Source organism: Macrotis lagotis, chromosome 4 (assembly GCF_037893015.1).
Source record: "Macrotis lagotis isolate mMagLag1 chromosome 4, bilby.v1.9.chrom.fasta, whole genome shotgun sequence".
Classification (NCBI taxonomy): Eukaryota; Metazoa; Chordata; class Mammalia; order Peramelemorphia; family Peramelidae; genus Macrotis; species Macrotis lagotis.
In genome coordinates, this window is record NC_133661.1 from 232,340,118 (window position 1) to 232,359,131 (window position 19,014).

The following is a 19,014-nucleotide window of genomic DNA, read 5'->3' on the forward strand; positions in this document are numbered from 1 at the left end:
AGAGGAGTTTTCTTCATTTACCTATTGCAACTCCTTTTCCCAATTGGTCAGTTCTATTTTTGAAAGAGCTTTCTTTCCATTTGACTGATTGAGGTTTTGAGAGAATTATTATTTTCTCATTTGCTCAATTGGGGATCTGAGAAAATTGGTCTCATTTTGTATTTGTCCAATTGCATTTTCCACTGATTTGTTTTCTTGTTGCAAGGTGTTAAATTTCTCTAGGGTTTCTTTTTTCTTTTTTTTTGGTTTTCTTTTTTTTTATTTTTTGCAAGACAATGGGGTTGATTGGCTTTCCCAGGGCCACACAGATAGGTAATTATTAAGTTTCTGAGGCCCAATTTGAACTCAGGTACTCCTGACTCCATGACCACTGTTCCATCCACTGCTCCACCTAGCCTCCCAGATTCTCTTGTTTCCTTTTCTCAAATTTTCCAATTGATTTTTAAACTCCTTCCTTATTTCTTCAAGGAAGTCTTTCTGTGCTGGAGAACAGATCATATTCTCCTAATAGGTTCTCTGTCTCTCTGAGGTAGGGTCTTTTTCATTCTAAGAATTTTTCTATCCATCCACCTTTCTTCTGACCTTTCTTCATTTTGTTAAGGCTTTGAGCTGTGGAGGGACTGGTTCACAGAGGTTTGGCATTGAGATCCCTACAAACTTTACACACTGAATGCAATACCCCCAGCTGGCCAGTGGGAGGTGCTGGGTTCTTTCTCTAGATTTTCTGTGACCTTGATTGAGGCCTTCACTCTCAGGTTGGAGGGTGTGATGGAAGCTGCTAAATCTTTTTGTATTCAATCAATGGTGGGCTCTACCCTAAGGTGAGGACATCCCTCTCCCTATTGTGAGCTGTGCTGGTTCTTCTGCACAAACACCTGTGCATGGGGCAGAATGTCTGTGCTTGTCTTTGTTCTGGGAAGAGGCCTCAGCCACAATGAATGCATTGACTCAGAGTTCCTCAGATCAGAGGAATCCAGGGATGGTGTCTGCAGCTCTCCTGCACTGGAACTCTCCCCGCAGCCTTGTAGGCAAGCTCCAGAGGGTCAGTGCCAACACCAATGCCTCTATTCCCTAGTTGATCCAAGCCCCCATGGTCGACTAAGTGCTAGCCCTGCTGATCAAGTAGGCCTGACTCTCAGACCCTTAGGCTCCCATGCTCCAGCCCAGCTGCTAATCAGGCTAATCCCCAGATGCTCCTCCCTCTGCTACCAAACTCACCTAGGACCACATAAAACAATTCCTAAGGTAGATGTTTTTTTCTCCTGGATTTTCTTTCTGTGGATAGGATTTCTGTTAAGAAGTTTGCTTCTTATCATAGATGGGGAAAGATAAGGAGACATTAGAACAGTGCCTATCTTCTCTCTGCCATCTTGACCGGAATTCGCCCGATTTGTTTTTAATGATAGTCTCCATGTCTTCCTTGGTCATAAACTTCTCATTTTTCCATAGATCTGATAGGTAAACTTTGCTTGTTCTCCTAGGTTGCTTATAATATGGTCTTTTATGTCAATATATTCTGTGTATTTTGATCTTATCTTGGTATAGTGTGTGTGATGTTGGTGTAATTCAAATTTCTGCCACACTATTTCTTCCAATTTTCCCAACAGTTTTTTTCTTTTACTTAATATTTATTCTCATTTTGTACAAATAATGCTTTTTTACATTAATAAAATATTCTTGTTTAAGAGTAAATGAAATACCCCCTCACCCCATAAATATAGACTTTCTTGAGCAATAAAGGGGAGGGAAAAAGTTAAAATAAAAAAAATTGTAATAATTGTAGGTATGGCCAGGTGGCGCAATGAACAGAGCACCAGCCCTGGAGCCATGAGCACACGAGCCCCGTACATCCAACAATCACCCAGCCATGTGGCATGCAAGCCACCCAAACCCCACTGCCCTGCAAAAAACAAAAGAAAAAAAGAAAAAAAGACCCAAAATAAAATAAAATAGTAATGAGAGTAGGGGTGGCTGGGTGGCAGACAGAGCATTGTCCCTTGAGCCAGGAGCACCCAGGTCCAAATCCAGCCTCAGACACCCAATGTTCACCCTGCTATGCGTCCCCAGGCAAGCCACCCAGCCCCATTTGCCCTGCACCCCCCAAATAATAATGATAATAATGATAATGATAATAATAATAATAATAATAATAATAATAATAATAATAATAATAATAATAATAATATAAATGTGCTTGAGTCTTTGTTCCAACACCAACAATTCTGTTGCGGGTGGATCACATTCTTTATGATAAGTTCATGGCAAAAGTTACTTCCATATTTTTCCAAGGTTGCCATTGCTGATAACAATTCCCTCCTTTCATATTTCTCCACTACCATGTACTATATTTTCTCTCTCCTTTCACTCTGACTCTGCTGTAGGGTAGCTGAGTGGTACAGTAGACAGATCCCCGGCTCTGGGGCCAAGAAGCCCTGAGCCCCCATACCACCCCTTGGGCCCAGCATGCACCTGGCCCTATGATCCTGGACATGCCATCCAATCCCAGTCCCTTGCAAGAAGTAAAAAAGAAAATGTGTTATACCTGACAACTCCCCCCATGGTCCATCCTCTCCTCCATCACTCACATCCCCCCTTCCCCCTTCCCCCCCCATTTCTTCTTACAACAGATGTCTATAACCCATTGAGTATATATGCTGTTTCCTCTCCTAGCCACCTCTGATGAGAGTGAAGATACTCTCATTCCCCCTTCACTTCCTCCCTTCCATATCATTGCAATAGCTCATTATAATAAGAAAAATCTTATTATATGAAATGTCTTGGCCTATTCCCCCCCTCTCCTTTTTCTTTCTCCCATTACATTTCCTTTTTTTCTCTTGACTTCATTTATATACCACATTTTGTCTTCAAATTCAGCTTTCTCCTGTGCTTCAACTATAAAAACTCGTCCTACCTGCTCTATTAACTGAGAAGATTCATATGAGTATTATCAGTGTCATTTTTCTATGCAGGAATACATGCAGTTCATCATCATTAAGTTCCTCATATTTTCCCCTTCTCCTCCAATCTCTATGCTTCACCCGAGTCCTGTATCTGAAGATCAAACCTTCTGTTCAGCTCTGGCCATTCCATCAGGAACATTTGAAATTCCGCTGATTCATTAAAAGTCCATCTTTTTCCCTGGAAGAGGACATTCAGCCTTGCTGGGAGGTTGATTCTTGGCTGCATTACAAACTCTTTTGCCTTCTGGTATATTATATTCCAAGCCCTATGGCCTTCCAATGAAGTTGCTGCTAAGTCCTGTGTGATCCTGACTGCAGCTCCATGATATTTGAACTATGTCCTTCTGGATGCTTGTAATATTTTCTCTTTGACTTGGGAGTTCTGGAATTTAGCTATAATATTCCTTAATATTCCTAGGGTTTGGTTTTTAGGATCTCTTTCTCGGGGGGATGGGTGGATTCTCTCCATCTCTATTTTGCCTTCTGCTTCTAGAATATCAGGGCAATTTTCCTGTTGTAATTCTTTGAAAATGATGTCAAGTCTTTTTTTTTCTTATCATGACTTTCAGGTATTCCAATAATTTTTAAATTATCTTTCCTAAGTCTGTTTTCCATATCAGTTGTTTTTTCAATGAGATATTTCACATTTTCTTCTAATTTTTCATTTTTTTGGTTTTGAAGTATTGAATCCTGATTTCTGGTAAATTCATCAATCTCCCTGAATTCTATTCTTTGTTTGAAGGATTTGTTCTCCTCAGAGAGTTTTCATATCTCTTTTTTCCATCTGACAAATTTTGCATTTTAAAGCATTCTTCTCCTCCATAACTTTTTGAACTGTTTTATCCATTTGACCTAAGCTGGTTTTTAGCATGCTGGTTTTAGCAGCATTTTTTTGGATTTCTTTGACTTGGCTGCTGACTTCATTTTCATGGTTTTTCCTGCATCTCTGTCATTTCTTTTCCCAGTTTTTCTTCTAACTCCCTCATTTGATTTTCAAAGTCTTTTTTGAGCTCTGTCATAGCCTGAGTCCAATTTCTGTTTTTCTTGGAGTCTTTAGATGCAGGAGCTTTGCTTCCTCATCTTCAGACTATGTGTTTTGATCCTTCTTGGGTTCATATGACAAATATTTCTCGATGGTGTTCCTCTTTTTTCTCTGCTTGCCTATTTTCCCAGCCTAAGCCTGTTTTGGGGGTGTTTCCTGAGCTTTTTGGACACTCCCACAAGGGGCTCAGTGTGTGAGGCTCTGTCCTCCCTCCTTGTCTGTGAGTGACCATATATTCCCCTGCCCCTGCCACGGGGATGAGGTGGGGGGGGGCCTGCTTTTCTATGGGGGCGGCTAGACTGAAATCGGGATCTGAATGTGATCAGAACCCCAGAGTCCTGTTCCAGGGTCAGAGGACAGAGCTTGCAGTCTCTCTTCACTCCCCTCCTTCAGCTCAGTGGGCTCATGCCCTGGGGGCTCCTGATTACCCTCTCTGCCTGCTTCTGTTTCCTGTACCTCGCTGTTCCCCCAATATGTCCCTGGTACTCCCCGAGGTGTAGCTCAGGACACTCCCCCGCTGCTGTGAGCCAAGGCTCCCAGTGCCCTGGAGGTGCCTCCAGAAGGCTGAAGTTCTTTTGCTCTGGGGGGCTACCCCTCTGGCGGGCTGCCCCTCCAACCTCGGGGAGCAGAATCTTTCTGCTCTTTTCCAGGTTACCTTGAGTAGGAGAACTGCCTCATTGGGTCCCTTTGTGGGTTCTGTCTCTCGAAAATTTAGTTAGAGTCCTTAGCTTATGAGTTTTATGAGAGAGCGCCTAAGACAAGATCCATTCTTGTCTCCATTTTCTCCAAAAGATTTTATTGAGCAGTGAATTCTTTTGTCAAGGAAGAAACTGGACTCTTTTGGGATATCAAATAGAAGATTATTGTAATCATTTCCCTGCTGTCTCTTTTGTACCTAGTCTAATCCACTGATCCACCATTCTTTCTTAGCTAGTACCGAGAGTTTTGATGATTAAAGCTTTATAATATAATTTTAGATCTGGTAAGGCCAAGGTACTTCTTTTATAATTTTCTCCCCTTAAATCCATGATTTTTGTGACATTTTGTTTCTCCAAATGAATTTAGTTACAATTTTTCTGGCTCATTAATTTTTTAGAAGTTTGATTAGTATGGAAATAAATAACTTAATTGAGGTAGAATTGTCATTTTTATTACATTACCTCTACCTATTCATGTGCAGTTAATATTTGCCACTTTTAAAACTGATTTGATTTATGTGTAAAGTATTTTATATTTGTTTACATAGAGTTTCTGAGAGTTTCTTAGAATATAGACACCCCAGTATTTTATATGTCTGAAGATATTTTAAATGGAAGTTCTCTTTCTAACTTTTGCTGCTGTATCTTGTTATGTATTGCTAGAAACAAGTAGAAATGCTTTGTATGTTCTTTTATTTTATGTCCTGTGACGTTGCTAAAGTTTCTCATTGTTTTCAGTATATTTTAGATGTTTTTTTTTAGGGTTCTCTAGGTATACCATTATGTAAAGTGAGAGAATTTTGTTTCTGCCTTCCCAGGTTTAATTTCTTCAATTTCCTTTTCTTCTCTTTTTGCTGAATCTAATATTTCTAATACAATATTTAATAGTACTAGTTTCATCCGTAATCTTATTGGGAGTGCCTCTAGCTTATTCCCATTGCATATAATGCTTGTTGGTAGTTTCAGATAGATACTGCTTATCATTTTAAAGAACAATCCATTAATTGCTATGCTCTCTAAAGTTTTTAGTAGGAATGGGTGCAGTATTATATCAAAGATTTTTTCAGCATATATATATATATATATATATATATATATATATATATATAACCATATGATTTATGTTAGGTTTGTATTGATATAGTCAATTGTACTGAGATTTTTTCCAATATTGAACCAACCCTGCATTCCTGGAAATAATTCTGCTTGGCCATTGTGTATTATTCCAGTGATCACTTGATGTAATCAATTTCCTAAGATTTTATTTCAGATATTTGCATCCATAATCATTAAGTAAATTGATCTATAAATTCATTTCTCTGTTTTGACTCTTTCTGGTTTAGGTATCAAAATATTAGTGTTATAGATGGAGTTAGGCAGAGTTATGTCTTCACATATTTTTCCCAAGCATTTATATAGAATGAAACTGATTGTCTGTTAAATTATTAAACCTTTTTTAATCAATTAATTTATTTATTTTCATCCATTTGCATATGTATATTTTTAAGTTGTAAAATTTCTTTCCACGCTTATATCCCATCCCTCTCCCCTCATGTTCTTTAAGAATAATTCCATATTGTTCTCCAGAAAGTTTGAATCTGTTCACAACTCCAACAGCAATGTATCAATGTTCTGTTCTTCCTACAACCTCTCCAACATTGATCATTTGTTGTTTTTGTCATTTTGACCAATATCATTGAGGTGTTATCTCATTGTTGTTTAAATTTGCTTTTTTTCTAATTATTAATGATTTGGAGCACTTTTTTCATATGATCATATATAATGTTAATTTTGAAAACCATCTGTTTTTATCTTTTGACAATTTATCAATTGGAGAATGACTTATAGCCTTATAAATGTGATGAAATTCTCTATATATTTATCTCCTAATTATGAAGATTTTTTTATTTTTTCCCAGTTTTCTGCGTTTTTTTCTAATTTTTGCAGCATTTATTAGTGCAAAATCATTTAATATAGTCAAAATCATTTGTTTTGTAGTTTGATAATGTTCTCTAATTCTTCTTTGGTCATAAATTATTCCCCTTTCCATAGTTATAATAGATAGAGTATATCTGGTTTTATTAATGTATCTATAGTATCATGCTTTATGTCTAAATCCTATGCCAATTTTGACTCTATTTTTGTATAGTGTGTGAGATGTGGTCTAGGCCTAGTTTTTGCGACACTGTTTTCCAGTTTTCCCAACAATTTTTGTCAAATAGTGAGTTCATATCCCAGAAGATGATATCTTTGGTTTTCTCGAATAGTAACTTGTTCTAGCATTTACTGTGATTTCTTTTGAATTTATCCTAATCCACTAGTCCAATACTCTATTGCTTAATCAATACCAGGGAATTTTGATGACTGCTCCTTTACAGTATTTTTACAATATTTTTCATCTTGATATTCTTGCCCTTTTGTTATTCTAGATGAATTTTGTTACTATTTTTTTCCTAGCTCAGTAAAGTAGTTGTTTAGTACTTTGATAAGTATGTCACTTAATAAGTAATCTAATTTAGGTAGAATTGACATTTTTATTATATTAGCTCAGTTTAACCATGAAGTTTTGATATTTTTCCAATTATTTAGCTCTGAACTTATTTGGGTGAAAAGTGCTTTTTAATTGTCTTCATACAATTTCTAAGTTTGTCTTGGGAGTTAGATTTCAAATAATTTAATGTTGTTTATAGTTATTTCAAATGGAACTTTTTCTATCTCTTACTTTTATTGTTCATATATAGAAATGCTGATGATTGATGTGGTTTTTATCTTACATCCTGTTTCTTTGCTGAATTTGTTAGTTTTTTTCAAGGAACTTTTTTTTCTCAGGAACTTTTTTCTCAGGTTCTCTGAGTGTACCATTATATCATCTGCAAAGGGTGAAAACTTAGCTTCCTCATTGCCAATTCTGATTCCCTCAATTTCTCTTTCTTTCTCTTATTGCTATAGCCAGATTTTCTAATACTATATTGAATAGCAATGGTGATAATGGCCATCCTTGTTTCACCCCTGATTTTATTGGAAATGGCCCAATTTTATTCCTATTAAGTATAAGATTTGGTCATGTTTGTAGATAGATCCTCATTATTTTAAGGAAGCCTCCATTTATTCCTATACTTTATAGTGTTTTAATAGGATTGGATGTAGTATATTAGACTTTTTCAGCATCTATTGAGATAATCTTAGGTTTTCTGTTGGTTTTAGTATTGATATGCTTAATTATGTTGTGTTTTTCTAGTGTTGAATAATCTCTGCCTACTTTGTAGAAATCCTACCTGCTCATGGTGTATTATTTTGGTAATAACTTGCTGTAGTATCATTGCTAAAATTTTACTTAATATTTTTGCATCAATATTCATTGAGGAAATTGGTCTCTAATTTTTTTATCTGTTTTAGTTCTTCCTGGTTTAGTTATAAGCACAAAGTTGGTGTCATAAAAGGACCTTGGCAGAACCTCTCATATTTTTAAATATAATTTATGTAGAATAGGAATTAATTGTTCGTTAAATGTTTGATAGAATTCAATTGTGAATCCATATGGCCCTAAAGATTTTTTCTTAGGGAGTAGACTTTTCTGAAATAGGATTATTTACATATTTAATTTCCTTCTCATTTAAACCTGGACACTTAGATTTTTGTAAATATTCACACATTTCATTTGGATTATCAAATTTGTTGACTTAGAGTTGGGCAAAATAGTTCTCAATTATTTCCTCCTCATTTGTGATGAGTTCACATTTTTCATTTATGATTCTAATAACTTGGGTTTCCTCTTTTTTAATCAAACTACTCAAAGTTTTATCTATTTTATTTCTTTTCATAAAAAACTCTTGATTTTATTTATTCTTTAATACTTTCCTTTTTTCAATTTTTAAAAATTTATCCTTTAATTTTTAGAATTTATAATTTGGTATTTAAGTGGGGTTTTTACTTAGTTACTTCTCTAATTTTTTTTAGTTGCATGCTTAATTCATTGATTTTTTTCTTTCCCTATTTTATTCATGTAAGTATTTAGAGATATCATATATCCCCCCTTTAACTGTTTTCGCTATATTCCTCAAGTTTTGGTATGATGTCTTGTTTTTCAAAGTCTAGGATAAAAATCATTAATTATAGCTACAATTTGTGGTTTGATGCACTCATTCTTTATTTTTTCCTTTTTTTAAAGGCTTTTGCAAGGCAAATGGGGTTAAGTGGCTTGCCCAAGGCCACACAACTAGATAACTATCAAGTGTCTGAGACCAGATTTGAGCCCAGGTACTCCTGACTCCAGGCTCGGTGTTTTATCCACTGTGCCACCTAGCCACCTCCCAATGCACTCCTTCTTTAAAATGAGGTTATTTAGTTTCAAATTAGTTTTAGATTTATCTCTCCATGGCCCATTATTGCACTTGATTTTTATTGCATTTTGGTCTGAGAAGGAAGTTTTCACTATTTCTGCATTTCTGCATTTGATTATGAGGTTTTATGCCTCATATGATCAATATGGTTATATGATCAGTTTTTATATAGATGCCATGTACTGCAGAAAACAATGTATATTACTTTCCATCCCCATTCAATTTTCTCCAAAGTTCTATCATGTCTTGAGTTTTTTTAACATTCTATTTACCTCCTTAACTTCCTTCTTGTTTATTTCATGGTTAAATTTATCTGAGTCATTAGAGGGAGTTTGAGATCTCTCTCCCACCAGTGGAATTGTACTGTCTATGTCTTCCTCTAACTCATTCAGCTTCTCATCTAAGATTCTGGATGCTATACCACTTGGTGCATACATATTTAGTGTTGAAATTGCTTCATTGTCTATGGTACCTTTCAGGATGATATAACTTCCTTCCTTGTCTCTTTTAATGAGATCTATTTTAGAAGTTCCTTTGTCTGAGATAAGAATTGTTACACCTTCCTTTTGCACTTTGGATGAGGCAAATATATATTGTGCTGCAACCTTTTACCTTTACTCTAAATATATTTCTCTGCCTTGAATGGGTTTCTTGTAAGCAACATCTTATAGCATTCTGGTTTTTAATCCACTCTGCGATCCACTTACATTTTATGGAGGAGTTCATTCCAATCACATTCAAAGTTATAATTCCAAACTCATTATTACCCTCCATGCTAACTTCCCTCTTTTGAATTTTTCATTTTTTTTCACTTTATCCATATTCCCCCCCCATATTTTCTTCTGAATATCACCTCCTTCAACATGTTTGCCCCCTCATATCCACCCCCCATGTTTCCCCTTTCCCTTCCTCTTTCCCTCCCCCTCGCCCTTTCCCCGTTTACTATTTGAAAGGTAGGATGAGTTTCTTAAGTGAATTTGTGTATGTTAATTTTTAGTTTGAAGTCTATTTCGTTAAATTTCCATCTTTTCCCCTGGAAGAGAAGGTTCAGTTTTGGAGGATAGTGAATTCTTGACTACAGTCCAATATCTGTTGCTCTATGGAATATCATATTCCAGGCCCTTCCATCCCTTAATATCAATACAGCCAGGTCCTGTGTAATCCTTACTGCGGCTCTTTGGTATTTAAATTGTTTTTTTTTCTGGCTGCGTGCAGAATTTTGTCTTTTATTTGGTAGTTCTGGAATTTGACCACAATATTCCATGGTGTTTTCATTTTGGGTTCCCTTTTAGCAGAAGATTGATGTATTCTCTCAATAACTATTTTACCCTGCTTTTCCATTATATCAGGGCAGTTTTCTTTCAATAGATCCTGAAATGAATTTAGGCTTTTTTATCCTCAATGTATTCAGGAAACCCAATGATTCAATATTCTCTCCTGGATCTATTCTCTAGGTCAGTAGTTTTGCAGATGAGGTATTTTATGTTTTCTTCTATTTTTTCAATTTTTTTATTTTGTTTAACAGATTCTTGTTATCTCTTGAAATTATTAGTTTTCATGGATTTCATTCTTTCTTTTTAAGAGAAGAGTTTTCTTCATTTAACTTTTGAAACTCCTCCTCCAATTAGTCAATTCTACTTTTGAAGTAGTATTCCACTTGCCCAATTATATATGCCAAGGATTTATTTCCTTTGCAGGGGATTAATTTTTCTCTCGCATTTCTTTTCCCAGTTTTTCCAATTGATATTTAAACTCCTTGCTGACCCCTTCTAAGAACTCTTTCTGGGCTGCATACCAAACCATATTCCTCCTCAGAAGTTCTAGTTCTTTCTGAGTTAGGGTCTTTGTCTTCAAGATAGCTTGCAATGGACCCCCCCCCCCCTTTCACTGGCCTTTCTTCATTTTCCTAGGATATGGTGTTGGAGGGGTGAGGCTGGTTCTCAGACCTTTTGAGCTGAAATTCCTAGAGACTTAGCTCACTGGGATTAGTAACTCCATTAGGGCCCTCCAGTAGTGAGTGTTAGAGGCTTTCTCTAGAGTATCTGTAACCTTGATTTTCAGCCCACTCCCTAGATCTGAGGGGGTGGGGGGAGCAGCAGAGTCTGAATCCTGGAACAATGTGCATTGGGCATCAGGTTGTATAGTTAATCTCATTATTCTCTCAGTACTGAGAGAGATCTACTGCCTGTACCTGATGCTGGGGAGGTGGGCGGATTTTTACTGCACTTGTTCAGGGAAAAGAACTTTCTTCCACAGGGATTAGGGGAGAGGATTCAACAGGAAGCATGAGGACTCTGCTGAAAATATGTAGTTCTTGGCCCTATTCTTCTAGATCAGTGGTCCTGAGTGGATTGATGTCTCTCTGCTGTGTGGAGTTCTCCCGCCCACTGTCCTGGAATTCTTCCTCCAACCTCAATGGAATTCTCCTGCCAAATCACAAAGCTAAAGCTTCTGAGGCTGTTTTCAGGTTAGACCCAGGTTTTACCCCAGCACCCCTGTGCTGGCTCTCTGCTCTCTGCTCCTGGCTCACCCACATTCCCCTAGGACAGACCTTGTTGGTAGATGTTTTTCTCCTTTGTTCTTCCCTGGATTTTATGGATCTGAATTTTGTTAAGAGGCTTGATTTATATTAGTTCTGAGGGAAATCCAGGAGAACTTAGCACAGTGCCTGTCTTCTCTTCACTATCTTGGCTGGAAATCGCTTGTGTAATCCTCACTGTGCTCCTTGGTATTTAAATTCTTACTTTCTGGCTACTTGCAGCATTTTCTGTTTTATCTGCTAATTTTGGAGTTTGGTCACACTTTTCCTTGGTATTTTCTTTTTTGAGATCCCTTTTAGGAGGGGATCGATGTATTCTTTCAATAACTATTTTGCCCATGATGTCAGGGCAATTCTTCTTCACTATATCCTGAAGCATGGAGGCCAGAAATTTTTCCTCCTTAAGTTTTGCAGGAAATCCAACTATTCTTAGGTTTTCTCTTCTGGATTTATTGTCCAGGTCAGTTGCTTTGCTGATAAGGTATTTTTATATTTTCTTCTATTCTTTTGGAATTGTTTGGTTTTGTTTAATGGTTTCTTGTTGTCTCATGAAGTCATTAGTTTCCACAGATTCCAATCTTTTTTTGGAGAAGAATGTTTTTCTGTTATCTTTTGCAACTCCTTTTCCAATTGGTCAATTCTATTTTTGATCAATTTTTTCAATTTTCCCAATTGTGATTTTGACAAAATTATTTTCTTCTTATTATTGTCCAATTTTATTCTTGTTTTCCAGTTGCAAGATAATAATTTCTCTTTCAAAGTTTTAATTTTTTCTTGCATTTCCTTTCCCAATTTTTCAAATTGATTTTTCAACTCCTTCCTGATCTCTTCTAAGAAGTCTTTCTGGGCTGTAGACCAATTCATATTCTCCTCTGAGCCTCAAGTTCTCTCATAATTAGGATTCTTGTAAAGAATAATGGACCCTTCCTTTACAGTGGGCTTTCTTCATTTTCCTAGGATATTTTATTGGGGGACATGCTAATTTACAGATCTTTGTTGCTGAGATCCCTAGAGGCTTTGCTCAGTGGGCTTAGTAATTCTAAATTTGACAGCCAATTGAGAATGCTATACACTTTCTCTGCAGTGTCTGTGAAGTTGAGTGGTGACCCACTCCCTAGGACTGAAGGGGTGGAGGGGCAGGATGATCTGAGTTATTCTTGAACAATGTAGTCTGGGCCCTCAGGCTATATAGTCATTCTCTTTAATCCTCAATCATCACTGGGGGGGTGACCTAATCTCCACACCTGAGCCTGGGGGGGCGGTGTTGCTGTGTTTGTTTTGGGAAGAGTCACTTTCTCTCATAGGAATGGGGGGAGGACTCAACTGGAAACACAGGGACTTCACTGAAAACATGGTAGCTCATGCCCTTTGTCTTCCAGACCAGCAGCTGACCAAATCAATGTCTAGCTGTTGCAATGGCGCTCTTCCTCCCCATACAACAAACACTCCTGTGCTGGAACTCTCCCTGACACCTCACACACAGAGCAAAGGCTTCTACTTCTGTCCTCAATCTAGTCCCAAGGGCTCACCCTGCCAGTTCTACACTGGTTCTCTGCTCTTTGTACTGGTTCTCTGCTATTTGTACCTGGCTTGCCCATTCTCCCTTGGGACAAACCTTGTAATAGATGTTCTCCTCGGTACTTCTCTGGGATTTGTGAATGAAAATTACAGTAAAATATTTGGTTTATGTTAGTTATGAGGGAAATCCAAGAGAATTTAAGATAGTGTCTAGCTTCTCTCCATCATCTTGACCAGAAGTCTGGAAATTCAATTGCAAACTTTTCTTGTTGCTCATTTATTTCAGCCGTGTCCAACTTTTAATGATCCTATTTGGGAGTTTTCTCAGCAAAGATTCTGGAGTGGTTTCCCATTTCCTTCTCCAACTCATTTTACAGATGAGGAACTGAGGCAAAAAGATTAAGTGAATCACCCAGATTACAAAGCTACTAAGTAGTCTGAGGCTAGATTAGAATTTAGAAATATGAGCTCTCTTGACTACAGGACTTGATCTTTTTCCAGGGTGATATCTAGCTTTCCAAATACCATATGTCTACAAGTAATTTTTGAAGAATTAACATAGCTACAAAAATACTGATTTGGATAATAAAGAATTGGAAGTGTTGTTGACCAAAAGAATTATAAGCAAAACTCACTGAATTTCTTTGATCATGTTGAAAGAATGGAACTTATTTCATATTCCCTCAAGTGTTCACCCCATTCCAATTTATCCTCCATTCAGTAATCAAAGTGATTTTTTTCTAAAACACAAGGCTGATCATGTCAACCATCCTATTCAGTAAATTCCAGTGGCTTTTTATCACCTAGAGGATGAAATAAAAAATTCTGTTTTAGCATTTCAAGCCTTACAAAAGTCAGATACTTTGTACCTTTCTAATCTTTTTTAAACCTTATACCCCAACATGTATGATTCTGTCCAGTGACAATAAACACTAATTTACATTGTCATTATGATCTCTAGGTCTCTAATATGCATGGAATACTCTCCATCCTCATCTCCACATACTGGTTTTCCTGGATTCTTTTATGTCCTCCCACAATCTCTTTGAAGCCTGCAATCTTCCTGGGTGTTGTGAAAACCAGATAAAAATATAGTTGGGAAATATTTTTACAAAAAAAAGAAAAATTCAGTAAAATATAGGAGGCAGCTAGGTATCTCAGTGGATAAAATGCTTTTTCTAATGTCAGGAAGCCCTAATTTCAAATCTGGCCTTACATACTTAATATGTGACCCTTAACAAAGTCACTTAACTTCTGTTTTCTAGTTTGTTGGAAAAAGAAATAGTAAACTACTTCATTATCTTTGCAGAGTAGGACCCTACTCAACACCAAAAGAATATTGATAATTATATGTGATTTTTTAAGGCTTCATGTCCTGTTTGTGGGTCCCTATAATGATTAAGTGATCTACTGTCATTATTTGTTTGATATCACAATTCTATAAGAAACCTTTCTGAAACTCTCTTAAGTATATTGCCTTTTCTCTGTTATTTGTCTTCTATTAATCTTTTATTTAGCTCTTTGATCATATTTTTGAGTGTCAACTTGTTGTTTCCATCAGACAGTGATCTTCTTGAGATCAGATTTCAGCTTGGACACTTTTTGTATCCCTAACACTTAGAGATGTCTGGCACATAGAAGCTTAATAGAAGTTTTATCCCTGAGAATGCTTTGTAATTGAAAATATAATATGGAATGACCAACTTGATTCAATCATATTTGAACAAAATACATAAACTTGTTTGATAACAATGTCATTGTGCTAGGCTATTTGATTTCCTGATTAGAGGAGTGATGCAACTGCTTAAAACACTAATAATGATAACATAAATCCATGTCACAACTTAGCTAATGAATTAAAGTGATATTTAATAGTATGTTCTTCTCCATGCAAGGCTATCAAAAAGAAAGTTAATTCCATGTATGATATGAGATTAATTGGCATGCTGGTGTTAAAATTTAATGAGAAGAGCAACTTTAAGAGAAAGTACCATATAATGTCAGTTTAAAAATATACTTTGTACATGATAACATGAATAACAATGGTTTCTGAACAACCTTTGCAATGTTAATGAAATACGAAACTCCTTTATCTGACTCATCTATACAAGACTTGCAATAAGGAAGAAAATTATTCATAGATGTCTTCAGAGAATATCAATAGATTCATTTTTCAAATATCTTTTGGGAAAAAAAAAGAGAATTCAATTGACAAATTAATAGTATAACTTAACTCCAAGTCTTTATTCCTAGATTTCTTAATATAATCAAAAATGTCTACCTATACAACAATATCTAAAAGTACAATTATAAGATATTTCATGCATGTCATCTGCATGAACTGAACTAAAAATATGTTGATGAAGAAATATATTTGACTAAATGCTGAATTACTGAAACTTGAATTTTTTTTTAGAAATGGAAGAGTTTATGGTTTCAATTTGTAATCATGTCTTTTTGTCTAAAATAACATTAATGTTACACTTGAACATAAACATATTGAGTAGTGAAAATTTTTCAATAAGTAAAGGAAAATGTGAAAATTTCTGTTCAGGTATAAAAAAGCAACATTTATTTGATACATAGAGTGAGGATTCTTTATTTATGTAAACTTGATATATATGTGTGTGTGTGTTTATGGTATCTCTACACATACACACATATGTATAGAAAATTACAGAGCAATAAAATTGATATTTGTATTTTATTTTTTGAATTTAAATATTTTATTCTGGGAATGGGTGTATATGCCCATCAGATCCTCAAAAGGTCTACACATGACAAGATCAACAAAATACATTAAGAACCCTTGATCTATAGTAATCACGTAGCCAAAATAATAGAGTATATATTGATTTTAATGAAATGATAGAAAGCAATTCTCTGCACTACAAAGAAAGCAGAGCCATTTTGTTGAAACTACAATAGAAATATATCTTACAGTTGCCCAAATAGGATATCAACCCATATCATCTTAAGAAGAGTAATTAAAATATAGTATTATAGCATTGTATATTCATAATTCAAAATTTTATGGAATGACTAACTTTAAAAATATAGAAAATTAGTAGAAAAATTTAAAAATGAGGGAAGATAGGTGGTACAGTAGATTGAACACACTGGCCCTGGAATCAGGAGGACCTGAGTTCAAAGCTGACGTCAGACACTTAGCTGTGTGACCGTTGGCATATCAATTAACCTTGCAAAAAGGAAAAAAATTAAAACCTTATGAAATAAGAAAAGGAACATATCATCTCTGTGACCCTGTCTTCTATTGAAATTGATCTGAAGAATCAGTGAGTGTGCTGAAGATGAGCAAACAACCAAATAAAAAACAAGCAAGCAAAGGAAATTCAATTTTTAATCCACAGTTGAATAATTTATAGGAAAATTTGTGTTCTGTAAATATACATACATATATACATGAATTTATATATATATTTATATATATATATATATATTCTAGTCTTGTAAAACATTTTCATATTTGTCATTTTGTATAGGAAGACTCACATAAAAGAAAAAGAATTAAAGAAAGAAAGTGAAAAAATTAGCATGCTTCAAGTCATATTCAAACAATATCAGTTATTTCTCTGGAGGAAAGTATTATGCTTCATAATTAGTCCTTTGTTATTTTCTTGGAACACATTCGCAATTCTTCATCAAACTATATTGTTGTTCCTGTTTATAATGTTCCCTTAGTTCTCTTCACTTCACTATGCATCAGTTCATGTAAGTATTTCCAGGTTTTTCTGAAACCATCCAGTTTATCATTGCTTATGGCACAATAATATTCATTGCAATCATATGCCACAGTTTGTTTAGTCATTTTCTGATTGATGAGTATCCTTTCTATTTTTAATCCTTAACCATCACAAAAAGAGTTGTTAAAAATATTTTTGTGCAAATAGGTCCAACCCCACCTTGATGTCTTTAGGATATAAACCCAACACTGGAAATTCTGGAACAAATGGAATATATATCCCTTTGGGCATAGCTCTCTATTTTGGTTGAATCTGTTCAAAACTCTTCAAAGAGCACATTAATGTCCCAGTTTTTCTGCATGCCCTCTTAACATTCTTCCTATTGCTTATTTTACATAGAAATTAATTTGATATATGTGAGATGATACCACAGTTATTTTGATTTATGGTTCTATAATTAATAATGATTTAGAACACTTAAAATATATTTTTAAAAAGAAGCATTACAAATTGTCTTCAGTTCATTTCTGTGTCCATGGGGATAAGAGGAAAGATGAGGAAAAATTAACAAGAAAAATTAGCAACTAAGAATTTAACATCATAACTCTAGGAAATAAATGCTACCAATGTCTCTATCCATACATATTTTACCAAATAGGAACCTGGGAGTTGAAAAAAAATTTAAGTGACTGACTCAGGAGAACAAAGCTAGTAAGTGTCTGAGCAGAGATTAGAATTTAACTCTTTTGTTTAAGGTTTTTGCAAGGCAAATGGGGTTAAGTGGCTTGCCCAAGACCACACAGCTAGGTAATTATCAAGAGTCTGAGACCTGATGTGAAACCAGGTACTCCTGACTCCAGGGCCTGTGCTTTATCCACTGTGCCACCTAGCTGCCCCTAAAATTTAACTGTTGCAGGGTAGATGTTCAGAATGTTATCCACTATATATTTTATCCTTCAGGAACAATATCTCTTCTCTAGGTTGTGAGATGAATATGATGATTATGATGGTGATTACTGTCCTCTGTCCTCAAAGAAGACCCTGACATAGGGGAGGTACTGCCATTACAAGCACATGAATTGGATTTGAATGAGAAGATGCTTTGCTAAGTCACCAACCTCATTTTCTACTCCATAGCCAATTGGGTCCAGTTGACCATATATGAATCAAAATGACTGTAGATGACCTTGAATGTGAGACAATCAGATTTAAGTTATTTGCCCAAGGTCACACAACTAGTAAGTGTCAAGTGACTGAGGCTGGCTTCAAATTCCTGTCCTCCTGATTCCAAGGGTCAATGCTCCATTCACTGTGCCATTTAGCTGCCCCTAGGTGAATACCTAGCTACTTTTTGAGTATAGACAGCAACTTGTAAATGAATTATACTATTTTTCTATAGATGTAGCATTTCAAAAAATTGTGAAATTTGTAAAGGAAGAAAATGAAAAATATCAAGATAAAGAAAGGAAGAGGAGGAGGAGGAGGGAGGAAAAGGAGGAGAAGGAGGAGGAAGGAGGAGGAGGAGGAAACTGGAGGTAGAGGAGGAGAAGAAAGAGAAGAAGAACAAGACAGAGAAAGAGGAGGAGGAGAGGGAGAAAAGATGAGAAAATTGTTTAGGATAGAGAATTTTGTATAGCTAAAAGTGAAACAAAACTATGACCTGTTGTCAAATATATGGTTTGCAAGGACTTAGCTATCTCTAGGAGGACAAATAATGTAACCACATTTTATCCAGATCTGTAAAATTAGAGATTTAGATTATGTCTGCAGATTAGTTAATCTGCAACTAAGATTCTTTCCATTTCTAAAATTTGTAAATCTCTTTTAGAATCACAAAAAGAAATGAGGTGTTGGAAATTAGCATGGTATCCTATAAAGAAAGCTGTTTTGAGGATGAAACATTTTGGATTATATTATCTGTTCTTCTTATATGAATTCATTCAACATACCTGATCTCATTGGGATAAAATGAGGAGCTCAGTAAAGTAAAAGTTCTTAACATTGACTTTTCTTTAATGTTTTGCCAATTATATTTCAATATAATTGTTTTCAGGGTAGCTAGATGGTACAGTGGAGAGAGTACAGGCCCGGGAGCTAGGAGGACCTGAGTTCAAATCTGAACTCAGTCACATAATGGCCTAGCTGTGTGACCTTGGGAAAGTCACTTAACTCCATTGCCTTAAATTTGAAAACAAATGTAATTGTTTTCCTTT

At 35.6% G+C, this 19,014-nt stretch overlaps 1 pseudogene; it reads left to right on the forward strand.

Annotated features, from left to right (window-relative positions):
• Nucleotides 1-891: 891 nt before the first annotated feature.
• The window catches only part of LOC141522873 (small kinetochore-associated protein-like), a 103,965-nt pseudogene continuing 85,842 nt past the window's right edge, over nt 892-19,014 (forward strand).